General features: G+C 45.8%; 10 non-coding genes and 1 pseudogene across 10 annotated transcripts; all 11 read right to left on the reverse strand.

Annotated features, from left to right (window-relative positions):
• Positions 1 to 1,851: 1,851 nt before the first annotated feature.
• LOC130320647 (U2 spliceosomal RNA) lies at positions 1,852 to 2,042 on the reverse strand. Its single transcript, XR_008866513.1, has one exon. It is a non-coding gene; the product is annotated as a U2 spliceosomal RNA (small nuclear RNA).
• A 2,085-nt stretch (positions 2,043 to 4,127) lies between these two features.
• Positions 4,128 to 4,318, reverse strand: LOC130320660 (U2 spliceosomal RNA). The gene has a single exon (XR_008866525.1). It is a non-coding gene; the product is annotated as a U2 spliceosomal RNA (small nuclear RNA).
• Positions 4,319 to 6,406: 2,088 nt separating this feature from the next.
• On the reverse strand, positions 6,407 to 6,597 carry LOC130320648 (U2 spliceosomal RNA). Its single transcript, XR_008866514.1, has one exon. It is a non-coding gene; the product is annotated as a U2 spliceosomal RNA (small nuclear RNA).
• Positions 6,598 to 8,685: 2,088 nt separating this feature from the next.
• On the reverse strand, positions 8,686 to 8,876 carry LOC130320649 (U2 spliceosomal RNA). The gene has a single exon (XR_008866515.1). It is a non-coding gene; the product is annotated as a U2 spliceosomal RNA (small nuclear RNA).
• A 2,082-nt stretch (positions 8,877 to 10,958) lies between these two features.
• Positions 10,959 to 11,149, reverse strand: LOC130320650 (U2 spliceosomal RNA). The gene has a single exon (XR_008866516.1). It is a non-coding gene; the product is annotated as a U2 spliceosomal RNA (small nuclear RNA).
• Positions 11,150 to 13,243: 2,094 nt separating this feature from the next.
• On the reverse strand, positions 13,244 to 13,434 carry LOC130320651 (U2 spliceosomal RNA). Its single transcript, XR_008866517.1, has one exon. It is a non-coding gene; the product is annotated as a U2 spliceosomal RNA (small nuclear RNA).
• A 2,086-nt stretch (positions 13,435 to 15,520) lies between these two features.
• Positions 15,521 to 15,711, reverse strand: LOC130320652 (U2 spliceosomal RNA). The gene has a single exon (XR_008866518.1). It is a non-coding gene; the product is annotated as a U2 spliceosomal RNA (small nuclear RNA).
• Positions 15,712 to 17,802: 2,091 nt separating this feature from the next.
• LOC130320653 (U2 spliceosomal RNA) lies at positions 17,803 to 17,993 on the reverse strand. The gene has a single exon (XR_008866519.1). It is a non-coding gene; the product is annotated as a U2 spliceosomal RNA (small nuclear RNA).
• A 2,091-nt stretch (positions 17,994 to 20,084) lies between these two features.
• LOC130320655 (U2 spliceosomal RNA) lies at positions 20,085 to 20,275 on the reverse strand. Its single transcript, XR_008866521.1, has one exon. It is a non-coding gene; the product is annotated as a U2 spliceosomal RNA (small nuclear RNA).
• Positions 20,276 to 22,363: 2,088 nt separating this feature from the next.
• Positions 22,364 to 22,554, reverse strand: LOC130320656 (U2 spliceosomal RNA). Its single transcript, XR_008866522.1, has one exon. It is a non-coding gene; the product is annotated as a U2 spliceosomal RNA (small nuclear RNA).
• A 2,086-nt stretch (positions 22,555 to 24,640) lies between these two features.
• On the reverse strand, positions 24,641 to 24,804 carry LOC130320661 (U2 spliceosomal RNA; annotated as a pseudogene; the record flags this gene model as incomplete).

The following is a 24,804-nucleotide window of genomic DNA, read 5'->3' on the forward strand; positions in this document are numbered from 1 at the left end:
CAGGAACCCTTCTTACTCCTCCTACTTGCATGTGACACTGGGCTTAGGATCTGCATAGGAAACACACACACAAGCACACACCTACCTTTGTTGCCTGCAGATGCCTCCTTGGCTGTCCCCAAACGGTATCAAACCAACACCCACGGGAAGCTGTAAGCATAGAGGACATGCCTGCACCCCATTGGACTTACCTGTGTGGGTTAAATCCGGGTTATTTGACAACCTATGGCGGTGATGGTTCTGCTCAGGCAGAGCAGTGCTGATGCTCCTCATAAAGCTGTCGCTGCTGTGAAGGTTCTAGGTGACATCACAAATCCCTATGGTTACATACACAACAAAGCTGGGTTGTTGTTGTTTACACTCTGCAAGGCCTGTGGAAGTGAGTGACATCATAGCACTGTAGTTCTGAGGGTTCTAGATGGATGCAACAATCTCCTGTTGCTTCTATGAAGGCCATAATAGACGACATCACCAAACAGCTCCATAGTCACATACACAGCAAAGGAGAGATGTTGTTTACACCTAGTGATGTCAGTGGTATTGAGTGACATCACAGCACAGTGCTAAGGCTCCTGGGCCTGGACACAGCAGCGGCTGCAATATCTCAACGGAGAATACGTTTATATATATGTGTGTGTGTGCGCGATATATATATATATATATATATATATATATATATATTTCTCCGCCGAAATCACTTTTAAACCCATTTCCACCTTTTTTTCCCTTCTCTTCCTCTTACTTTTTTTTCACGTTTTTTTACGTTTTTCTCCTTTTCGCCTCTTTTCTGGGCGTATTATTCTTCTTTTTCTTCTTTTTTTTCGTCTAATGCATACCCCATCAGTGCAGCAATGCTTATTCAATACCGCCAGCAGATGGAGACACTGGGGGATAATTTTCTAAGGATTTATACTGATTTTTCCTGTCTGAATTTGTCGCACAGAAAGTTGCAGGCCAAATATGTGTGACATTTCTGCGACTTTAGCTTCTAGAGCATTTTTACAACATTATACATAGGTGCTGAATACATAAAAAGCGACTGTTCAGCGACAGACAAGTCGCATCGGCTGAAAGTAGGCCAGAATGTCAGTCCATGTTGGAGCAGGTTTAGATACAGTCTAAAGTATAGATCTCAAAGTCTGTGCACAGAATTTAGCAAGGGCCTCGCACCTTCTGATGCATCAGGTAGGTGCACAATAGCATAGCCTAACCCTCTGTACTTTGGTCTATATTGATGCGGGACATAGACAGCCAGCTGATGACCAATCCATTAGTGCAATGGATGGCTGGAAGCATTTGTCTTTGCCTTTGCAATACCACAGAAGCAATGCATGGTCAATGTACAGCAATGACACACCTGTGTGAACAGCCAGGAGACCCCCCCCATGTTATGTTACATAGTTACATAGTTAGTACGGTCGAAAAAAGACATATGTCCATCAAGTTCAACCAGGGAATTAAGGGGTAGGGGTGTGGCGCGATATTGGGGAAGGGATGAGATTTTATATTTCTTCATAAGCATTAATCTTATTTTGTCAATTAGGAACATTCAGCACCCACCCGCTATCAAGGCAGCTGCCTATCATGTCATGCCCTACCTGCACAGGTGTGCTGGCTACTCAAATGATCCAATTAAGGAGGCCATTTAGTCAGCAGCAGCAGAAGTCCTGTGCCTGGACGCTCCAACAGCGGCCAGACACAAGCAGAAGCAGAAGCAGCAGAAGCAGCAGCAGCACCACCTTTTGTTTTTTGGCTGCAGCAGCAGCAGCAAGGCCCACAGGGCTGGCTAGCTGGCTAGCCAGCAAGCAGGTAGCAATGAAAGTAGGAATCTTTCTTTTTAACCCTGTAAGGGGGTGGTGCACTGTACCCGAAGATACTGCCATATCGGGTCAATGCATAGGGCGACGGAAGCAAGCTTCGAAATCGGCCCCCGTTCTCAAAAATCCATTTAATATATGGTCCCCAGATAGGGGACGTATCAGATATTAAACTGATAAGAACAGATACTACACTTGATCTTAGCCAAAAGGCCGAGAAGCGATAACCGTGAAAGGGGCGGGCCCAACAAGGTCCCCTTCATGGGCACTATCACTGCTTGCTGTCAGGGAGGCTGCCAGACAATTTTCCATGCACACTCTGGGCTGGGGGGCAGTCAACCACCAGTACACACAGCAGAACCTAAACCCATACCATTATTGCTAAGCAGCAAGACAGGGGCCCATTGCACTCCCACGGGGCCTTTTTAAATGCAATCCATAACCCGGATTTGCCAGGAACCCTTCTTACTCCTCCTACTTGCATGTGACACTGGGCTTAGGATCTGCATAGGAAACACACACACAAGCACACACCTACCTTTGTTGCCTGCAGATGCCTCCTTGGCTGTCCCCAAACGGTATCAAACCAACACCCACGGGAAGCTGTAAGCATAGAGGACATGCCTGCACCCCATTGGACTTACCTGTGTGGGTTAAATCCGGGTTATTTGACAACCTATGGCGGTGATGGTTCTGCTCAGGCAGAGCAGTGCTGATGCTCCTCATAAAGCTGTCGCTGCTGTGAAGGTTCTAGGTGACATCACAAATCCCTATGGTTACATACACAACAAAGCTGGGTTGTTGTTGTTTACACTCTGCAAGGCCTGTGGAAGTGAGTGACATCATAGCACTGTAGTTCTGAGGGTTCTAGATGGATGCAACAATCTCCTGTTGCTTCTATGAAGGCCATAATAGACGACATCACCAAACAGCTCCATAGTCACATACACAGCAAAGGAGAGATGTTGTTTACACCTAGTGATGTCAGTGGTATTGAGTGACATCACAGCACAGTGCTAAGGCTCCTGGGCCTGGACACAGCAGCGGCTGCAATATCTCAACGGAGAATACGTTTATATATATATGTGTGTGTGTGCGCGTATATATATATATATATATATATATATATATATATATATTTCTCCGCCGAAATCACTTTTAAACCCATTTCCACCTTTTTTTCCCTTCTCTTCCTCTTACTTTTTTTTCACGTTTTTTTACGTTTTTCTCCTTTTCGCCTCTTTTCTGGGCGTATTATTCTTCTTTTTCTTCTTTTTTTTCGTCTAATGCATACCCCATCAGTGCAGCAATGCTTATTCAATACCGCCAGCAGATGGAGACACTGGGGGATAATTTTCTAAGGATTTATACTGATTTTTCCTGTCTGAATTTGTCGCACAGAAAGTTGCAGGCCAAATATGTGTGACATTTCTGCGACTTTAGCTTCTAGAGCATTTTTACAACATTATACATAGGTGCTGAATACATAAAAAGCGACTGTTCAGCGACAGACAAGTCGCATCGGCTGAAAGTAGGCCAGAATGTCAGTCCATGTTGGAGCAGGTTTAGATACAGTCTAAAGTATAGATCTCAAAGTCTGTGCACAGAATTTAGCAAGGGCCTCGCACCTTCTGATGCATCAGGTAGGTGCACAATAGCATAGCCTAACCCTCTGTACTTTGGTCTATATTGATGCGGGACATAGACAGCCAGCTGATGACCAATCCATTAGTGCAATGGATGGCTGGAAGCATTTGTCTTTGCCTTTGCAATACCACAGAAGCAATGCATGGTCAATGTACAGCAATGACACACCTGTGTGAACAGCCAGGAGACCCCCCCCCATGTTATGTTACATAGTTACATAGTTAGTACGGTCGAAAAAAGACATATGTCCATCAAGTTCAACCAGGGAATTAAGGGGTAGGGGTGTGGCGCGATATTGGGGAAGGGATGAGATTTTATATTTCTTCATAAGCATTAATCTTATTTTGTCAATTAGGAACATTCAGCACCCACCCGCTATCAAGGCAGCTGCCTATCATGTCATGCCCTACCTGCACAGGTGTGCTGGCTACTCAAATGATCCAATTAAGGAGGCCATTTAGTCAGCAGCAGCAGAAGTCCTGTGCCTGGACGCTCCAACAGCGGCCAGACACAAGCAGAAGCAGAAGCAGCAGAAGCAGCAGCAGCACCACCTTTTGTTTTTTGGCTGCAGCAGCAGCAGCAAGGCCCACAGGGCTGGCTAGCTGGCTAGCCAGCAAGCAGGTAGCAATGAAAGTAGGAATCTTTCTTTTTAACCCTGTAAGGGGGTGGTGCACTGTACCCGCAGATACTGCCATATCGGGTCAATGCATAGGGCGACGGAAGCAAGCTTCGAAATCGGCCCCCGTTCTCAAAAATCCATTTAATATATGGTCCCCAGATAGGGGACGTATCAGATATTAAACTGATAAGAACAGATACTACACTTGATCTTAGCCAAAAGGCCGAGAAGCGATAACCGTGAAAGGGGCGGGCCCAACAAGGTCCCCTTCATGGGCACTATCACTGCTTGCTGTCAGGGAGGCTGCCAGACAATTTTCCATGCACACTCTGGGCTGGGGGGCAGTCAACCACCAGTACACACAGCAGAACCTAAACCCATACCATTATTGCTAAGCAGCAAGACAGGGGCCCATTGCACTCCCACGGGGCCTTTTTAAATGCAATCCATAACCCGGATTTGCCAGGAACCCTTCTTACTCCTCCTACTTGCATGTGACACTGGGCTTAGGATCTGCATAGGAAACACACACACAAGCACACACCTACCTTTGTTGCCTGCAGATGCCTCCTTGGCTGTCCCCAAACGGTATCAAACCAACACCCACGGGAAGCTGTAAGCATAGAGGACATGCCTGCACCCCATTGGACTTACCTGTGTGGGTTAAATCCGGGTTATTTGACAACCTATGGCGGTGATGGTTCTGCTCAGGCAGAGCAGTGCTGATGCTCCTCATAAAGCTGTCGCTGCTGTGAAGGTTCTAGGTGACATCACAAATCCCTATGGTTACATACACAACAAAGCTGGGTTGTTGTTGTTTACACTCTGCAAGGCCTGTGGAAGTGAGTGACATCATAGCACTGTAGTTCTGAGGGTTCTAGATGGATGCAACAATCTCCTGTTGCTTCTATGAAGGCCATAATAGACGACATCACCAAACAGCTCCATAGTCACATACACAGCAAAGGAGAGATGTTGTTTACACCTAGTGATGTCAGTGGTATTGAGTGACATCACAGCACAGTGCTAAGGCTCCTGGGCCTGGACACAGCAGCGGCTGCAATATCTCAACGGAGAATACGTTTATATATATGTGTGTGTGTGCGCGTATATATATATATATATATATATATATATATATATATATATATATTTCTCCGCCGAAATCACTTTTAAACCCATTTCCACCTTTTTTTCCCTTCTCTTCCTCTTACTTTTTTTTCACGTTTTTTTACGTTTTTCTCCTTTTCGCCTCTTTTCTGGGCGTATTATTCTTCTTTTTCTTCTTTTTTTTCGTCTAATGCATACCCCATCAGTGCAGCAATGCTTATTCAATACCGCCAGCAGATGGAGACACTGGGGGATAATTTTCTAAGGATTTATACTGATTTTTCCTGTCTGAATTTGTCGCACAGAAAGTTGCAGGCCAAATATGTGTGACATTTCTGCGACTTTAGCTTCTAGAGCATTTTTACAACATTATACATAGGTGCTGAATACATAAAAAGCGACTGTTCAGCGACAGACAAGTCGCATCGGCTGAAAGTAGGCCAGAATGTCAGTCCATGTTGGAGCAGGTTTAGATACAGTCTAAAGTATAGATCTCAAAGTCTGTGCACAGAATTTAGCAAGGGCCTCGCACCTTCTGATGCATCAGGTAGGTGCACAATAGCATAGCCTAACCCTCTGTACTTTGGTCTATATTGATGCGGGACATAGACAGCCAGCTGATGACCAATCCATTAGTGCAATGGATGGCTGGAAGCATTTGTCTTTGCCTTTGCAATACCACAGAAGCAATGCATGGTCAATGTACAGCAATGACACACCTGTGTGAACAGCCAGGAGACCCCCCCCATGTTATGTTACATAGTTACATAGTTAGTACGGTCGAAAAAAGACATATGTCCATCAAGTTCAACCAGGGAATTAAGGGGTAGGGGTGTGGCGCGATATTGGGGAAGGGATGAGATTTTATATTTCTTCATAAGCATTAATCTTATTTTGTCAATTAGGAACATTCAGCACCCACCCGCTATCAAGGCAGCTGCCTATCATGTCATGCCCTACCTGCACAGGTGTGCTGGCTACTCAAATGATCCAATTAAGGAGGCCATTTAGTCAGCAGCAGCAGAAGTCCTGTGCCTGGACGCTCCAACAGCGGCCAGACACAAGCAGAAGCAGAAGCAGCAGAAGCAGCAGCAGCACCACCTTTTGTTTTTTGGCTGCAGCAGCAGCAGCAAGGCCCACAGGGCTGGCTAGCTGGCTAGCCAGCAAGCAGGTAGCAATGAAAGTAGGAATCTTTCTTTTTAACCCTGTAAGGGGGTGGTGCACTGTACCCGAAGATACTGCCATATCGGGTCAATGCATAGGGCGACGGAAGCAAGCTTCGAAATCGGCCCCCGTTCTCAAAAATCCATTTAATATATGGTCCCCAGATAGGGGACGTATCAGATATTAAACTGATAAGAACAGATACTACACTTGATCTTAGCCAAAAGGCCGAGAAGCGATAACCGTGAAAGGGGCGGGCCCAACAAGGTCCCCTTCATGGGCACTATCACTGCTTGCTGTCAGGGAGGCTGCCAGACAATTTTCCATGCACACTCTGGGCTGGGGGGCAGTCAACCACCAGTACACACAGCAGAACCTAAACCCATACCATTATTGCTAAGCAGCAAGACAGGGGCCCATTGCACTCCCACGGGGCCTTTTTAAATGCAATCCATAACCCGGATTTGCCAGGAACCCTTCTTACTCCTCCTACTTGCATGTGACACTGGGCTTAGGATCTGCATAGGAAACACACACACAAGCACACACCTACCTTTGTTGCCTGCAGATGCCTCCTTGGCTGTCCCCAAACGGTATCAAACCAACACCCACGGGAAGCTGTAAGCATAGAGGACATGCCTGCACCCCATTGGACTTACCTGTGTGGGTTAAATCCGGGTTATTTGACAACCTATGGCGGTGATGGTTCTGCTCAGGCAGAGCAGTGCTGATGCTCCTCATAAAGCTGTCGCTGCTGTGAAGGTTCTAGGTGACATCACAAATCCCTATGGTTACATACACAACAAAGCTGGGTTGTTGTTGTTTACACTCTGCAAGGCCTGTGGAAGTGAGTGACATCATAGCACTGTAGTTCTGAGGGTTCTAGATGGATGCAACAATCTCCTGTTGCTTCTATGAAGGCCATAATAGACAACATCACCAAACAGCTCCATAGTCACATACACAGCAAAGGAGAGATGTTGTTTACACCTAGTGATGTCAGTGGTATTGAGTGACATCACAGCACAGTGCTAAGGCTCCTGGGCCTGGACACAGCAGCGGCTGCAATATCTCAACGGAGAATACGTTTATATATATGTGTGTGTGTGCGCGTATATATATATATATATATATATATATATATATATATATATATATTTCTCCGCCGAAATCACTTTTAAACCCATTTCCACCTTTTTTTCCCTTCTCTTCCTCTTACTTTTTTTTCACGTTTTTTTACGTTTTTCTCCTTTTCGCCTCTTTTCTGGGCGTATTATTCTTCTTTTTCTTCTTTTTTTTCGTCTAATGCATACCCCATCAGTGCAGCAATGCTTATTCAATACCGCCAGCAGATGGAGACACTGGGGGATAATTTTCTAAGGATTTATACTGATTTTTCCTGTCTGAATTTGTCGCACAGAAAGTTGCAGGCCAAATATGTGTGACATTTCTGCGACTTTAGCTTCTAGAGCATTTTTACAACATTATACATAGGTGCTGAATACATAAAAAGCGACTGTTCAGCGACAGACAAGTCGCATCGGCTGAAAGTAGGCCAGAATGTCAGTCCATGTTGGAGCAGGTTTAGATACAGTCTAAAGTATAGATCTCAAAGTCTGTGCACAGAATTTAGCAAGGGCCTCGCACCTTCTGATGCATCAGGTAGGTGCACAATAGCATAGCCTAACCCTCTGTACTTTGGTCTATATTGATGCGGGACATAGACAGCCAGCTGATGACCAATCCATTAGTGCAATGGATGGCTGGAAGCATTTGTCTTTGCCTTTGCAATACCACAGAAGCAATGCATGGTCAATGTACAGCAATGACACACCTGTGTGAACAGCCAGGAGACCCCCCCCATGTTATGTTACATAGTTACATAGTTAGTACGGTCGAAAAAAGACATATGTCCATCAAGTTCAACCAGGGAATTAAGGGGTAGGGGTGTGGCGCGATATTGGGGAAGGGATGAGATTTTATATTTCTTCATAAGCATTAATCTTATTTTGTCAATTAGGAACATTCAGCACCCACCCGCTATCAAGGCAGCTGCCTATCATGTCATGCCCTACCTGCACAGGTGTGCTGGCTACTCAAATGATCCAATTAAGGAGGCCATTTAGTCAGCAGCAGCAGAAGTCCTGTGCCTGGACGCTCCAACAGCGGCCAGACACAAGCAGAAGCAGAAGCAGCAGAAGCAGCAGCAGCACCACCTTTTGTTTTTTGGCTGCAGCAGCAGCAGCAAGGCCCACAGGGCTGGCTAGCTGGCTAGCCAGCAAGCAGGTAGCAATGAAAGTAGGAATCTTTCTTTTTAACCCTGTAAGGGGGTGGTGCACTGTACCCGAAGATACTGCCATATCGGGTCAATGCATAGGGCGACGGAAGCAAGCTTCGAAATCGGCCCCCGTTCTCAAAAATCCATTTAATATATGGTCCCCAGATAGGGGACGTATCAGATATTAAACTGATAAGAACAGATACTACACTTGATCTTAGCCAAAAGGCCGAGAAGCGATAACCGTGAAAGGGGCGGGCCCAACAAGGTCCCCTTCATGGGCACTATCACTGCTTGCTGTCAGGGAGGCTGCCAGACAATTTTCCATGCACACTCTGGGCTGGGGGGCAGTCAACCACCAGTACACACAGCAGAACCTAAACCCATACCATTATTGCTAAGCAGCAAGACAGGGGCCCATTGCACTCCCACGGGGCCTTTTTAAATGCAATCCATAACCCGGATTTGCCAGGAACCCTTCTTACTCCTCCTACTTGCATGTGACACTGGGCTTAGGATCTGCATAGGAAACACACACACAAGCACACACCTACCTTTGTTGCCTGCAGATGCCTCCTTGGCTGTCCCCAAACGGTATCAAACCAACACCCACGGGAAGCTGTAAGCATAGAGGACATGCCTGCACCCCATTGGACTTACCTGTGTGGGTTAAATCCGGGTTATTTGACAACCTATGGCGGTGATGGTTCTGCTCAGGCAGAGCAGTGCTGATGCTCCTCATAAAGCTGTCGCTGCTGTGAAGGTTCTAGGTGACATCACAAATCCCTATGGTTACATACACAACAAAGCTGGGTTGTTGTTGTTTACACTCTGCAAGGCCTGTGGAAGTGAGTGACATCATAGCACTGTAGTTCTGAGGGTTCTAGATGGATGCAACAATCTCCTGTTGCTTCTATGAAGGCCATAATAGACGACATCACCAAACAGCTCCATAGTCACATACACAGCAAAGGAGAGATGTTGTTTACACCTAGTGATGTCAGTGGTATTGAGTGACATCACAGCACAGTGCTAAGGCTCCTGGGCCTGGACACAGCAGCGGCTGCAATATCTCAACGGAGAATACGTTTATATATATGTGTGTGTGTGCGCGTATATATATATATATATATATATATATATATATATATATATATATTTCTCCGCCGAAATCACTTTTAAACCCATTTCCACCTTTTTTTCCCTTCTCTTCCTCTTACTTTTTTTTCACGTTTTTTTACGTTTTTCTCCTTTTCGCCTCTTTTCTGGGCGTATTATTCTTCTTTTTCTTCTTTTTTTTCGTCTAATGCATACCCCATCAGTGCAGCAATGCTTATTCAATACCGCCAGCAGATGGAGACACTGGGGGATAATTTTCTAAGGATTTATACTGATTTTTCCTGTCTGAATTTGTCGCACAGAAAGTTGCAGGCCAAATATGTGTGACATTTCTGCGACTTTAGCTTCTAGAGCATTTTTACAACATTATACATAGGTGCTGAATACATAAAAAGCGACTGTTCAGCGACAGACAAGTCGCATCGGCTGAAAGTAGGCCAGAATGTCAGTCCATGTTGGAGCAGGTTTAGATACAGTCTAAAGTATAGATCTCAAAGTCTGTGCACAGAATTTAGCAAGGGCCTCGCACCTTCTGATGCATCAGGTAGGTGCACAATAGCATAGCCTAACCCTCTGTACTTTGGTCTATATTGATGCGGGACATAGACAGCCAGCTGATGACCAATCCATTAGTGCAATGGATGGCTGGAAGCATTTGTCTTTGCCTTTGCAATACCACAGAAGCAATGCATGGTCAATGTACAGCAATGACACACCTGTGTGAACAGCCAGGAGACCCCCCCCATGTTATGTTACATAGTTACATAGTTAGTACGGTCGAAAAAAGACATATGTCCATCAAGTTCAACCAGGGAATTAAGGGGTAGGGGTGTGGCGCGATATTGGGGAAGGGATGAGATTTTATATTTCTTCATAAGCATTAATCTTATTTTGTCAATTAGGAACATTCAGCACCCACCCGCTATCAAGGCAGCTGCCTATCATGTCATGCCCTACCTGCACAGGTGTGCTGGCTACTCAAATGATCCAATTAAGGAGGCCATTTAGTCAGCAGCAGCAGAAGTCCTGTGCCTGGACGCTCCAACAGCGGCCAGACACAAGCAGAAGCAGCAGAAGCAGCAGCAGCACCACCTTTTGTTTTTTGGCTGCAGCAGCAGCAGCAAGGCCCACAGGGCTGGCTAGCTGGCTAGCCAGCAAGCAGGTAGCAATGAAAGTAGGAATCTTTCTTTTTAACCCTGTAAGGGGGTGGTGCACTGTACCCGAAGATACTGCCATATCGGGTCAATGCATAGGGCGACGGAAGCAAGCTTCGAAATCGGCCCCCGTTCTCAAAAATCCATTTAATATATGGTCCCCAGATAGGGGACGTATCAGATATTAAACTGATAAGAACAGATACTACACTTGATCTTAGCCAAAAGGCCGAGAAGCGATAACCGTGAAAGGGGCGGGCCCAACAAGGTCCCCTTCATGGGCACTATCACTGCTTGCTGTCAGGGAGGCTGCCAGACAATTTTCCATGCACACTCTGGGCTGGGGGGCAGTCAACCACCAGTACACACAGCAGAACCTAAACCCATACCATTATTGCTAAGCAGCAAGACAGGGGCCCATTGCACTCCCACGGGGCCTTTTTAAATGCAATCCATAACCCGGATTTGCCAGGAACCCTTCTTACTCCTCCTACTTGCATGTGACACTGGGCTTAGGATCTGCATAGGAAACACACACACAAGCACACACCTACCTTTGTTGCCTGCAGATGCCTCCTTGGCTGTCCCCAAACGGTATCAAACCAACACCCACGGGAAGCTGTAAGCATAGAGGACATGCCTGCACCCCATTGGACTTACCTGTGTGGGTTAAATCCGGGTTATTTGACAACCTATGGCGGTGATGGTTCTGCTCAGGCAGAGCAGTGCTGATGCTCCTCATAAAGCTGTCGCTGCTGTGAAGGTTCTAGGTGACATCACAAATCCCTATGGTTACATACACAACAAAGCTGGGTTGTTGTTGTTTACACTCTGCAAGGCCTGTGGAAGTGAGTGACATCATAGCACTGTAGTTCTGAGGGTTCTAGATGGATGCAACAATCTCCTGTTGCTTCTATGAAGGCCATAATAGACGACATCACCAAACAGCTCCATAGTCACATACACAGCAAAGGAGAGATGTTGTTTACACCTAGTGATGTCAGTGGTATTGAGTGACATCACAGCACAGTGCTAAGGCTCCTGGGCCTGGACACAGCAGCGGCTGCAATATCTCAACGGAGAATACGTTTATATATATGTGTGTGTGTGCGCGTATATATATATATATATATATATATATATATATATATATATATATATATATTCTCCGCCGAAATCACTTTTAAACCCATTTCCACCTTTTTTTCCCTTCTCTTCCTCTTACTTTTTTTTCACGTTTTTTTACGTTTTTCTCCTTTTCGCCTCTTTTCTGGGCGTATTATTCTTCTTTTTCTTCTTTTTTTTCGTCTAATGCATACCCCATCAGTGCAGCAATGCTTATTCAATACCGCCAGCAGATGGAGACACTGGGGGATAATTTTCTAAGGATTTATACTGATTTTTCCTGTCTGAATTTGTCGCACAGAAAGTTGCAGGCCAAATATGTGTGACATTTCTGCGACTTTAGCTTCTAGAGCATTTTTACAACATTATACATAGGTGCTGAATACATAAAAAGCGACTGTTCAGCGACAGACAAGTCGCATCGGCTGAAAGTAGGCCAGAATGTCAGTCCATGTTGGAGCAGGTTTAGATACAGTCTAAAGTATAGATCTCAAAGTCTGTGCACAGAATTTAGCAAGGGCCTCGCACCTTCTGATGCATCAGGTAGGTGCACAATAGCATAGCCTAACCCTCTGTACTTTGGTCTATATTGATGCGGGACATAGACAGCCAGCTGATGACCAATCCATTAGTGCAATGGATGGCTGGAAGCATTTGTCTTTGCCTTTGCAATACCACAGAAGCAATGCATGGTCAATGTACAGCAATGACACACCTGTGTGAACAGCCAGGAGACCCCCCCCCATGTTATGTTACATAGTTACATAGTTAGTACGGTCGAAAAAAGACATATGTCCATCAAGTTCAACCAGGGAATTAAGGGGTAGGGGTGTGGCGCGATATTGGGGAAGGGATGAGATTTTATATTTCTTCATAAGCATTAATCTTATTTTGTCAATTAGGAACATTCAGCACCCACCCGCTATCAAGGCAGCTGCCTATCATGTCATGCCCTACCTGCACAGGTGTGCTGGCTACTCAAATGATCCAATTAAGGAGGCCATTTAGTCAGCAGCAGCAGAAGTCCTGTGCCTGGACGCTCCAACAGCGGCCAGACACAAGCAGAAGCAGAAGCAGCAGAAGCAGCAGCAGCACCACCTTTTGTTTTTTGGCTGCAGCAGCAGCAGCAAGGCCCACAGGGCTGGCTAGCTGGCTAGCCAGCAAGCAGGTAGCAATGAAAGTAGGAATCTTTCTTTTTAACCCTGTAAGGGGGTGGTGCACTGTACCCGAAGATACTGCCATATCGGGTCAATGCATAGGGCGACGGAAGCAAGCTTCGAAATCGGCCCCCGTTCTCAAAAATCCATTTAATATATGGTCCCCAGATAGGGGACGTATCAGATATTAAACTGATAAGAACAGATACTACACTTGATCTTAGCCAAAAGGCCGAGAAGCGATAACCGTGAAAGGGGCGGGCCCAACAAGGTCCCCTTCATGGGCACTATCACTGCTTGCTGTCAGGGAGGCTGCCAGACAATTTTCCATGCACACTCTGGGCTGGGGGGCAGTCAACCACCAGTACACACAGCAGAACCTAAACCCATACCATTATTGCTAAGCAGCAAGACAGGGGCCCATTGCACTCCCACGGGGCCTTTTTAAATGCAATCCATAACCCGGATTTGCCAGGAACCCTTCTTACTCCTCCTACTTGCATGTGACACTGGGCTTAGGATCTGCATAGGAAACACACACACAAGCACACACCTACCTTTGTTGCCTGCAGATGCCTCCTTGGCTGTCCCCAAACGGTATCAAACCAACACCCACGGGAAGCTGTAAGCATAGAGGACATGCCTGCACCCCATTGGACTTACCTGTGTGGGTTAAATCCGGGTTATTTGACAACCTATGGCGGTGATGGTTCTGCTCAGGCAGAGCAGTGCTGATGCTCCTCATAAAGCTGTCGCTGCTGTGAAGGTTCTAGGTGACATCACAAATCCCTATGGTTACATACACAACAAAGCTGGGTTGTTGTTGTTTACACTCTGCAAGGCCTGTGGAAGTGAGTGACATCATAGCACTGTAGTTCTGAGGGTTCTAGATGGATGCAACAATCTCCTGTTGCTTCTATGAAGGCCATAATAGACGACATCACCAAACAGCTCCATAGTCACATACACAGCAAAGGAGAGATGTTGTTTACACCTAGTGATGTCAGTGGTATTGAGTGACATCACAGCACAGTGCTAAGGCTCCTGGGCCTGGACACAGCAGCGGCTGCAATATCTCAACGGAGAATACGTTTATATATATGTGTGTGTGTGCGCGTATATATATATATATATATATATATATATATATATATATATATATATTTCTCCGCCGAAATCACTTTTAAACCCATTTCCACCTTTTTTTCCCTTCTCTTCCTCTTACTTTTTTTTCACGTTTTTTTACGTTTTTCTCCTTTTCGCCTCTTTTCTGGGCGTATTATTCTTCTTTTTCTTCTTTTTTTTCGTCTAATGCATACCCCATCAGTGCAGCAATGCTTATTCAATACCGCCAGCAGATGGAGACACTGGGGGATAATTTTCTAAGGATTTATACTGATTTTTCCTGTCTGAATTTGTCGCACAGAAAGTTGCAGGCCAAATATGTGTGACATTTCTGCGACTTTAGCTTCTAGAGCATTTTTACAACATTATACATAGGTGCTGAATACATAAAAAGCGACTGTTCAGCGACAGACAAGTCGCATCGGCTGAAAGTAGGCCAGAATGTCAGTCCATGTTGGAGCAGGTTTAGATACAGTCTAAAGTATAGATCTCAAAGTCTGTGCACAGAATTTAGCAAGGGCCTCGCACCTTCTGATGCATCAGGTAGGTGCACAATAGCATAGCCTAACCCTCTGTACTTTGGTCTATATTGATGCGGGACATAGACAGCCAGCTGATGACCAATCCATTAGTGCAATGGATGGCTGGAAGCATTTGTCTTTGCCTTTGCAATACCACAGAAGCAATGCATGGTCAATGTACAGCAATGACACACCTGTGTGAACAGCCAGGAGACCCCCCCCATGTTATGTTACATAGTTACATAGTTAGTACGGTCGAAAAAAGACATATGTCCATCAAGTTCAACCAGGGAATTAAGGGGTAGGGGTGTGGCGCGATATTGGGGAAGGGATGAGATTTTATATTTCTTCATAAGCATTAATCTTATTTTGTCAATTAGGAACATTCAGCACCCACCCGCTATCAAGGCAGCTGCCTATCATGTCATGCCCTACCTGCACAGGTGTGCTGGCTACTCAAATGATCCAATTAAGGAGGCCATTTAGTCAGCAGCAGCAGAAGTCCTGTGCCTGGACGCTCCAACAGCGGCCAGACACAAGCAGAAGCAGAAGCAGCAGAAGCAGCAGCAGCACCACCTTTTGTTTTTTGGCTGCAGCAGCAGCAGCAAGGCCCACAGGGCTGGCTAGCTGGCCAGCAAGCAGGTAGCAATGAAAGTAGGAATCTTTCTTTTTAACCCTGTAAGGGGGTGGTGCACTGTACCCGAAGATACTGCCATATCGGGTCAATGCATAGGGCGACGGAAGCAAGCTTCGAAATCGGCCCCCGTTCTCAAAAATCCATTTAATATATGGTCCCCAGATAGGGGACGTATCAGATATTAAACTGATAAGAACAGATACTACACTTGATCTTAGCCAAAAGGCCGAGAAGCGATAACCGTGAAAGGGGCGGGCCCAACAAGGTCCCCTTCATGGGCACTATCACTGCTTGCTGTCAGGGAGGCTGCCAGACAATTTTCCATGCACACTCTGGGCTGGGGGGCAGTCAACCACCAGTACACACAGCAGAACCTAAACCCATACCATTATTGCTAAGCAGCAAGACAGGGGCCCATTGCACTCCCACGGGGGCCTTTTTAAATGCAATCCATAACCCGGATTTGCCAGGAACCCTTCTTACTCCTCCTACTTGCATGTGACACTGGGCTTAGGATCTGCATAGGAAACACACACACAAGCACACACCTACCTTTGTTGCCTGCAGATGCCTCCTTGGCTGTCCCCAAACGGTATCAAACCAACACCCACGGGAAGCTGTAAGCATAGAGGACATGCCTGCACCCCATTGGACTTACCTGTGTGGGTTAAATCTGGGTTATTTGACAACCTATGGCGGTGATGGTTCTGCTCAGGCAGAGCAGTGCTGATGCTCCTCATAAAGCTGTCGCTGCTGTGAAGGTTCTAGGTGACATCACAAATCCCTATGGTTACATACACAACAAAGCTGGGTTGTTGTTGTTTACACTCTGCAAGGCCTGTGGAAGTGAGTGACATCATAGCACTGTAGTTCTGAGGGTTCTAGATGGATGCAACAATCTCCTGTTGCTTCTATGAAGGCCATAATAGACGACATCACCAAACAGCTCCATAGTCACATACACAGCAAAGGAGAGATGTTGTTTACACCTAGTGATGTCAGTGGTATTGAGTGACATCACAGCACAGTGCTAAGGCTCCTGGGCCTGGACACAGCAGCGGCTGCAATATCTCAACGGAGAATACGTTTATATATATGTGTGTGTGTGCGCGTATATATATATATATATATATATATATATATATATATATATATATATATTCTCCGCCGAAATCACTTTTAAACCCATTTCCACCTTTTTTTCCCTTCTCTTCCTCTTACTTTTTTTTCACGTTTTTTTACGTTTTTCTCCTTTTCGCCTCTTTTCTGGGCGTATTATTCTTCTTTTTCTTCTTTTTTTTCGTCTAATGCATACCCCATCAGTGCAGCAATGCTTATTCAATACCGCCAGCAGATGGAGACACTGGGGGATAATTTTCTAAGGATTTATACTGATTTTTCCTGTCTGAATTTGTCGCACAGAAAGTTGCAGGCCAAATATGTGTGACATTTCTGCGACTTTAGCTTCTAGAGCATTTTTACAACATTATACATAGGTGCTGAATACATAAAAAGCGACTGTTCAGCGACAGACAAGTCGCATCGGCTGAAAGTAGGCCAGAATGTCAGTCCATGTTGGAGCAGGTTTAGATACAGTCTAAAGTATAGATCTCAAAGTCTGTGCACAGAATTTAGCAAGGGCCTCGCACCTTCTGATGCATCAGGTAGGTGCACAATAGCATAGCCTAACCCTCTGTACTTTGGTCTATATTGATGCGGGACATAGACAGCCAGCTGATGACCAATCCATTAGTGCAATGGATGGCTGGAAGCATTTGTCTTTGCCTTTGCAATACCACAGAAGCAATGCATGGTCAATGTACAGCAATGACACACCTGTGTGAACAGCCAGGAGACCCCCCCATGTTATGTTACATAGTTACATAGTTAGTACGGTCGAAAAAAGACATATGTCCATCAAGTTCAACCAGGGAATTAAGGGGTAGGGGTGTGGCGCGATATTGGGGAAGGGATGAGATTTTATATTTCTTCATAAGCATTAATCTTATTTTGTCAATTAGGAACATTCAGCACCCACCCGCTATCAAGGCAGCTGCCTATCATGTCATGCCCTACCTGCACAGGTGTGCTGGCTACTCAAATGATCCAATTAAGGAGGCCATTTAGTCAGCAGCAGCAGAAGTCCTGTGCCTGGACGCTCCAACAGCGGCCAGACACAAGCAGAAGCAGAAGCAGCAGAAGCAGCAGCAGCACCACCTTTTGTTTTTTGGCTGCAGCAGCAGCAGCAAGGCCCACAGGGCTGGCTAGCTGGCTAGCCAGCAAGCAGGTAGCAATGAAAGTAGGAATCTTTCTTTTTAACCCTGTAAGGGGGTGGTGCACTGTACCCGAAGATACTGCCATATCGGGTCAATGCATAGGGCGACGGAAGCAAGCTTCGAAATCGGCCCCCGTTCTCAAAAATCCATTTAATATATGGTCCCCAGATAGGGGACGTATCAGATATTAAACTGATAAGAACAGATACTACACTTGATCTTAGCCAAAAGGCCGAGAAGCGATAACCGTGAAAGGGGCGGGCCCAACAAGGTCCCCTTCATGGGCACTATCACTGCTTGCTGTCAGGGAGGCTGCCAGACAATTTTCCATGCACACTCTGGGCTGGGGGGCAGTCAACCACCAGTACACACAGCAGAACCTAAACCCATACCATTATTGCTAAGCAGCAAGACAGGGGCCCATTGCACTCCCACGGGGCCTTTTTAAATGCAATCCATAACCCGGATTTGCCAGGAACCCTTCTTACTCCTCCTACTTGCATGTGACACTGGGCTTAGGATCTGCATAGGAAACACACACACAAGCACACACCTACCTTTGTTGCCTGCAGATGCCTCCTTGGCTGTCCCCAAACGGTATCAAACCAACACTCACGGGAAGCTGTAAGCATAGAGGACATGCCTGCACCCCATTGGACTTACCTGTGTGGGTTAAATCCGGGTTATTTGACAACCTATGGCGGTGATGGTTCTGCTCAGGCAGAGCAGTGCTGATGCTCCTCATAAAGCTGTCGCTGCTGTGAAGGTTCTAGGTGACATCACAAATCCCTATGGTTACATACACAACAAAGCTGGGTTGTTGTTGTTTACACTCTGCAAGGCCTGTGGAAGTGAGTGACATCATAGCACTGTAGTTCTGAGGGTTCTAGATGGATGCAACAATCTCCTGTTGCTTCTATGAAGGCCATAATAGACGACATCACCAAACAGCTCCATAGTCACATACACAGCAAAGGAGAGATGTTGTTTACACCTAGTGATGTCAGTGGTATTGAGTGACATCACAGCACAGTGCTAAGGCTCCTGGGCCTGGACACAGCAGCGGCTGCAATATCTCAACGGAGAATACGTTTATATATATGTGTGTGTGTGCGCGTATATATATATATATATATATATATATATATATATATATATATATATATTTCTCCGCCGAAATCACTTTTAAACCCATTTCCACCTTTTTTTCCCTTCTCTTCCTCTTACTTTTTTTTCACGTTTTTTTACGTTTTTCTCCTTTTCGCCTCTTTTCTGGGCGTATTATTCTTCTTTTTCTTCTTTTTTTTCGTCTAATGCATACCCCATCAGTGCAGCAATGCTTATTCAATACCGCCAGCAGATGGAGACACTGGGGGATAATTTTCTAAGGATTTATACTGATTTTTCCTGTCTGAATTTGTCGCACAGAAAGTTGCAGGCCAAATATGTGTGACATTTCTGCGACTTTAGCTTCTAGAGCATTTTTACAACATTATACATAGGTGCTGAATACATAAAAAGCGACTGTTCAGCGACAGACAAGTCGCATCGGCTGAAAGTAGGCCAGAATGTCAGTCCATGTTGGAGCAGGTTTAGATACAGTCTAAAGTATAGATCTCAAAGTCTGTGCACAGAATTTAGCAAGGGCCTCGCACCTTCTGATGCATCAGGTAGGTGCACAATAGCATAGCCTAACCCTCTGTACTTTGGTCTATATTGATGCGGGACATAGACAGCCAGCTGATGACCAATCCATTAGTGCAATGGATGGCTGGAAGCATTTGTCTTTGCCTTTGCAATACCACAGAAGCAATGCATGGTCAATGTACAGCAATGACACACCTGTGTGAACAGCCAGGAGACCCCCCCATGTTATGTTACATAGTTACATAGTTAGTACGGTCGAAAAAAGACATATGTCCATCAAGTTCAACCAGGGAATTAAGGGGTAGGGGTGTGGCGCGATATTGGGGAAGGGATGAGATTTTATATTTCTTCATAAGCATTAATCTTATTTTGTCAATTAGGAACATTCAGCACCCACCCGCTATCAAGGCAGCTGCCTATCATGTCATGCCCTACCTGCACAGGTGTGCTGGCTACTCAAATGATCCAATTAAGGAGGCCATTTAGTCAGCAGCAGCAGAAGTCCTGTGCCTGGACGCTCCAACAGCGGCCAGACACAAGCAGAAGCAGAAGCAGCAGAAGCAGCAGCAGCACCACCTTTTGTTTTTTGGCTGCAGCAGCAGCAGCAAGGCCCACAGGGCTGGCTAGCTGGCTAGCCAGCAAGCAGGTAGCAATGAAAGTAGGAATCTTTCTTTTTAACCCTGTAAGGGGGTGGTGCACTGTACCCGAAGATACTGCCATATCGGGTCAATGCATAGGGCGACGGAAGCAAGCTTCGAAATCGGCCCCCGTTCTCAAAAATCCATTTAATATATGGTCCCCAGATAGGGGACGTATCAGATATTAAACTGATAAGAACAGATACTACACTTGATCTTAGCCAAAAGGCCGAGAAGCGATAACCGTGAAAGGGGCGGGCCCAACAAGGTCCCCTTCATGGGCACTATCACTGCTTGCTGTCAGGGAGGCTGCCAGACAATTTTCCATGCACACTCTGGGCTGGGGGGCAGTCAACCACCAGTACACACAGCAGAACCTAAACCCATACCATTATTGCTAAGCAGCAAGACAGGGGCCCATTGCACTCCCACGGGGCCTTTTTAAATGCAATCCATAACCCGGATTTGCCAGGAACCCTTCTTACTCCTCCTACTTGCATGTGACACTGGGCTTAGGATCTGCATAGGAAACACACACACAAGCACACACCTACCTTTGTTGCCTGCAGATGCCTCCTTGGCTGTCCCCAAACGGTATCAAACCAACACTCACGGGAAGCTGTAAGCATAGAGGACATGCCTGCACCCCATTGGACTTACCTGTGTGGGTTAAATCCGGGTTATTTGACAACCTATGGCGGTGATGGTTCTGCTCAGGCAGAGCAGTGCTGATGCTCCTCATAAAGCTGTCGCTGCTGTGAAGGTTCTAGGTGACATCACAAATCCCTATGGTTACATACACAACAAAGCTGGGTTGTTGTTGTTTACACTCTGCAAGGCCTGTGGAAGTGAGTGACATCATAGCACTGTAGTTCTGAGGGTTCTAGATGGATGCAACAATCTCCTGTTGCTTCTATGAAGGCCATAATAGACGACATCACCAAACAGCTCCATAGTCACATACACAGCAAAGGAGAGATGTTGTTTACACCTAGTGATGTCAGTGGTATTGAGTGACATCACAGCACAGTGCTAAGGCTCCTGGGCCTGGACACAGCAGCGGCTGCAATATCTCAACGGAGAATACGTTTATATATATGTGTGTGTGTGCGCGTATATATATATATATATATATATATATATATATATATATATATATTTCTCCGCCGAAATCACTTTTAAACCCATTTCCACCTTTTTTTCCCTTCTCTTCCTCTTACTTTTTTTTCACGTTTTTTTACGTTTTTCTCCTTTTCGCCTCTTTTCTGGGCGTATTATTCTTCTTTTTCTTCTTTTTTTTCGTCTAATGCATACCCCATCAGTGCAGCAATGCTTATTCAATACCGCCAGCAGATGGAGACACTGGGGGATAATTTTCTAAGGATTTATACTGATTTTTCCTGTCTGAATTTGTCGCACAGAAAGTTGCAGGCCAAATATGTGTGACATTTCTGCGACTTTAGCTTCTAGAGCATTTTTACAACATTATACATAGGTGCTGAATACATAAAAAGCGACTGTTCAGCGACAGACAAGTCGCATCGGCTGAAAGTAGGCCAGAATGTCAGTCCATGTTGGAGCAGGTTTAGATACAGTCTAAAGTATAGATCTCAAAGTCTGTGCACAGAATTTAGCAAGGGCCTCGCACCTTCTGATGCATCAGGTAGGTGCACAATAGCATAGCCTAACCCTCTGTACTTTGGTCTATATTGATGCGGGACATAGACAGCCAGCTGATGACCAATCCATTAGTGCAATGGATGGCTGGAAGCATTTGTCTTTGCCTTTGCAATACCACAGAAGCAATGCATGGTCAATGTACAGCAATGACACACCTGTGTGAACAGCCAGGAGACCCCCCCCATGTTATGTTACATAGTTACATAGTTAGTACGGTCGAAAAAAGACATATGTCCATCAAGTTCAACCAGGGAATTAAGGGGTAGGGGTGTGGCGCGATATTGGGGAAGGGATGAGATTTTATATTTCTTCATAAGCATTAATCTTATTTTGTCAATTAGGAACATTCAGCACCCACCCGCTATCAAGGCAGCTGCCTATCATGTCATGCCCTACCTGCACAGGTGTGCTGGCTACTCAAATGATCCAATTAAGGAGGCCATTTAGTCAGCAGCAGCAGAAGTCCTGTGCCTGGACGCTCCAACAGCGGCCAGACACAAGCAGAAGCAGAAGCAGCAGAAGCAGCAGCAGCACCACCTTTTGTTTTTTGGCTGCAGCAGCAGCAGCAAGGCCCACAGGGCTGGCTAGCTGGCTAGCCAGCAAGCAGGTAGCAATGAAAGTAGGAATCTTTCTTTTTAACCCTGTAAGGGGGTGGTGCACTGTACCCGAAGATACTGCCATATCGGGTCAATGCATAGGGCGACGGAAGCAAGCTTCGAAATCGGCCCCCGTTCTCAAAAATCCATTTAATATATGGTCCCCAGATAGGGGACGTATCAGATATTAAACTGATAAGAACAGATACTACACTTGATCTTAGCCAAAAGGCCGAGAAGCGATAACCGTGAAAGGGGCGGGCCCAACAAGGTCCCCTTCATGGGCACTATCACTGCTTGCTGTCAGGGAGGCTGCCAGACAATTTTCCATGCACACTCTGGGCTGGGGGGCAGTCAACCACCAGTACACACAGCAGAACCTAAACCCATACCATTATTGCTAAGCAGCAAGACAGGGGCCCATTGCACTCCCACGGGGCCTTTTTAAATGCAATCCATAACCCGGATTTGCCAGGAACCCTTCTTACTCCTCCTACTTGCATGTGACACTGGGCTTAGGATCTGCATAGGAAACACACACACAAGCACACACCTACCTTTGTTGCCTGCAGATGCCTCCTTGGCTGTCCCCAAACGGTATCAAACCAACACCCACGGGAAGCTGTAAGCATAGAGGACATGCCTGCACCCCATTGGACTTACCTGTGTGGGTTAAATCCGGGTTATTTGACAACCTATGGCGGTGATGGTTCTGCTCAGGCAGAGCAGTGCTGATGCTCCTCATAAAGCTGTCGCTGCTGTGAAGGTTCTAGGTGACATCACAAATCCCTATGGTTACATACACAACAAAGCTGGGTTGTTGTTGTTTACACTCTGCAAGGCCTGTGGAAGTGAGTGACATCATAGCACTGTAGTTCTGAGGGTTCTAGATGGATGCAACAATCTCCTGTTGCTTCTATGAAGGCCATAATAGACGACATCACCAAACAGCTCCATAGTCACATACACAGCAAAGGAGAGATGTTGTTTACACCTAGTGATGTCAGTGGTATTGAGTGACATCACAGCACAGTGCTAAGGCTCCTGGGCCTGGACACAGCAGCGGCTGCAATATCTCAACGGAGAATACGTTTATATATATGTGTGTGTGTGCGCGTATATATATATATATATATATATATATATATATATATATATATTTCTCCGCCGAAATCACTTTTAAACCCATTTCCACCTTTTTTTCCCTTCTCTTCCTCTTACTTTTTTTTCACGTTTTTTTACGTTTTTCTCCTTTTCGCCTCTTTTCTGGGCGTATTATTCTTCTTTTTCTTCTTTTTTTTCGTCTAATGCATACCCCATCAGTGCAGCAATGCTTATTCAATACCGCCAGCAGATGGAGACACTGGGGGATAATTTTCTAAGGATTTATACTGATTTTTCCTGTCTGAATTTGTCGCACAGAAAGTTGCAGGCCAAATATGTGTGACATTTCTGCGACTTTAGCTTCTAGAGCATTTTTACAACATTATACATAGGTGCTGAATACATAAAAAGCGACTGTTCAGCGACAGACAAGTCGCATCGGCTGAAAGTAGGCCAGAATGTCAGTCCATGTTGGAGCAGGTTTAGATACAGTCTAAAGTATAGATCTCAAAGTCTGTGCACAGAATTTAGCAAGGGCCTCGCACCTTCTGATGCATCAGGTAGGTGCACAATAGCATAGCCTAACCCTCTGTACTTTGGTCTATATTGATGCGGGACATAGACAGCCAGCTGATGACCAATCCATTAGTGCAATGGATGGCTGGAAGCATTTGTCTTTGCCTTTGCAATACCACAGAAGCAATGCATGGTCAATGTACAGCAATGACACACCTGTGTGAACAGCCAGGAGACCCCCCCCATGTTATGTTACATAGTTACATAGTTAGTACGGTCGAAAAAAGACATATGTCCATCAAGTTCAACCAGGGAATTAAGGGGTAGGGGTGTGGCGCGATATTGGGGAAGGGATGAGATTTTATATTTCTTCATAAGCATTAATCTTATTTTGTCAATTAGGAACATTCAGCACCCACCCGCTATCAAGGCAGCTGCCTATCATGTCATGCCCTACCTGCACAGGTGTGCTGGCTACTCAAATGATCCAATTAAGGAGGCCATTTAGTCAGCAGCAGCAGAAGTCCTGTGCCTGGACGCTCCAACAGCGGCCAGACACAAGCAGAAGCAGAAGCAGCAGAAGCAGCAGCAGCACCACCTTTTGTTTTTTGGCTGCAGCAGCAGCAGCAAGGCCCACAGGGCTGGCTAGCTGGCTAGCCAGCAAGCAGGTAGCAATGAAAGTAGGAATCTTTCTTTTTAACCCTGTAAGGGGGTGGTGCACTGTACCCGAAGATACTGCCATATCGGGTCAATGCATAGGGCGACGGAAGCAAGCTTCGAAATCGGCCCCCGTTCTCAAAAATCCATTTAATATATGGTCCCCAGATAGGGGACGTATCAGATATTAAACTGATAAGAACAGATTTTTTTTTAA

Source organism: Hyla sarda, unplaced genomic scaffold (assembly GCF_029499605.1).
Source record: "Hyla sarda isolate aHylSar1 unplaced genomic scaffold, aHylSar1.hap1 scaffold_2210, whole genome shotgun sequence".
In the NCBI taxonomy this organism is placed as follows: domain Eukaryota; kingdom Metazoa; phylum Chordata; class Amphibia; order Anura; family Hylidae; genus Hyla; species Hyla sarda.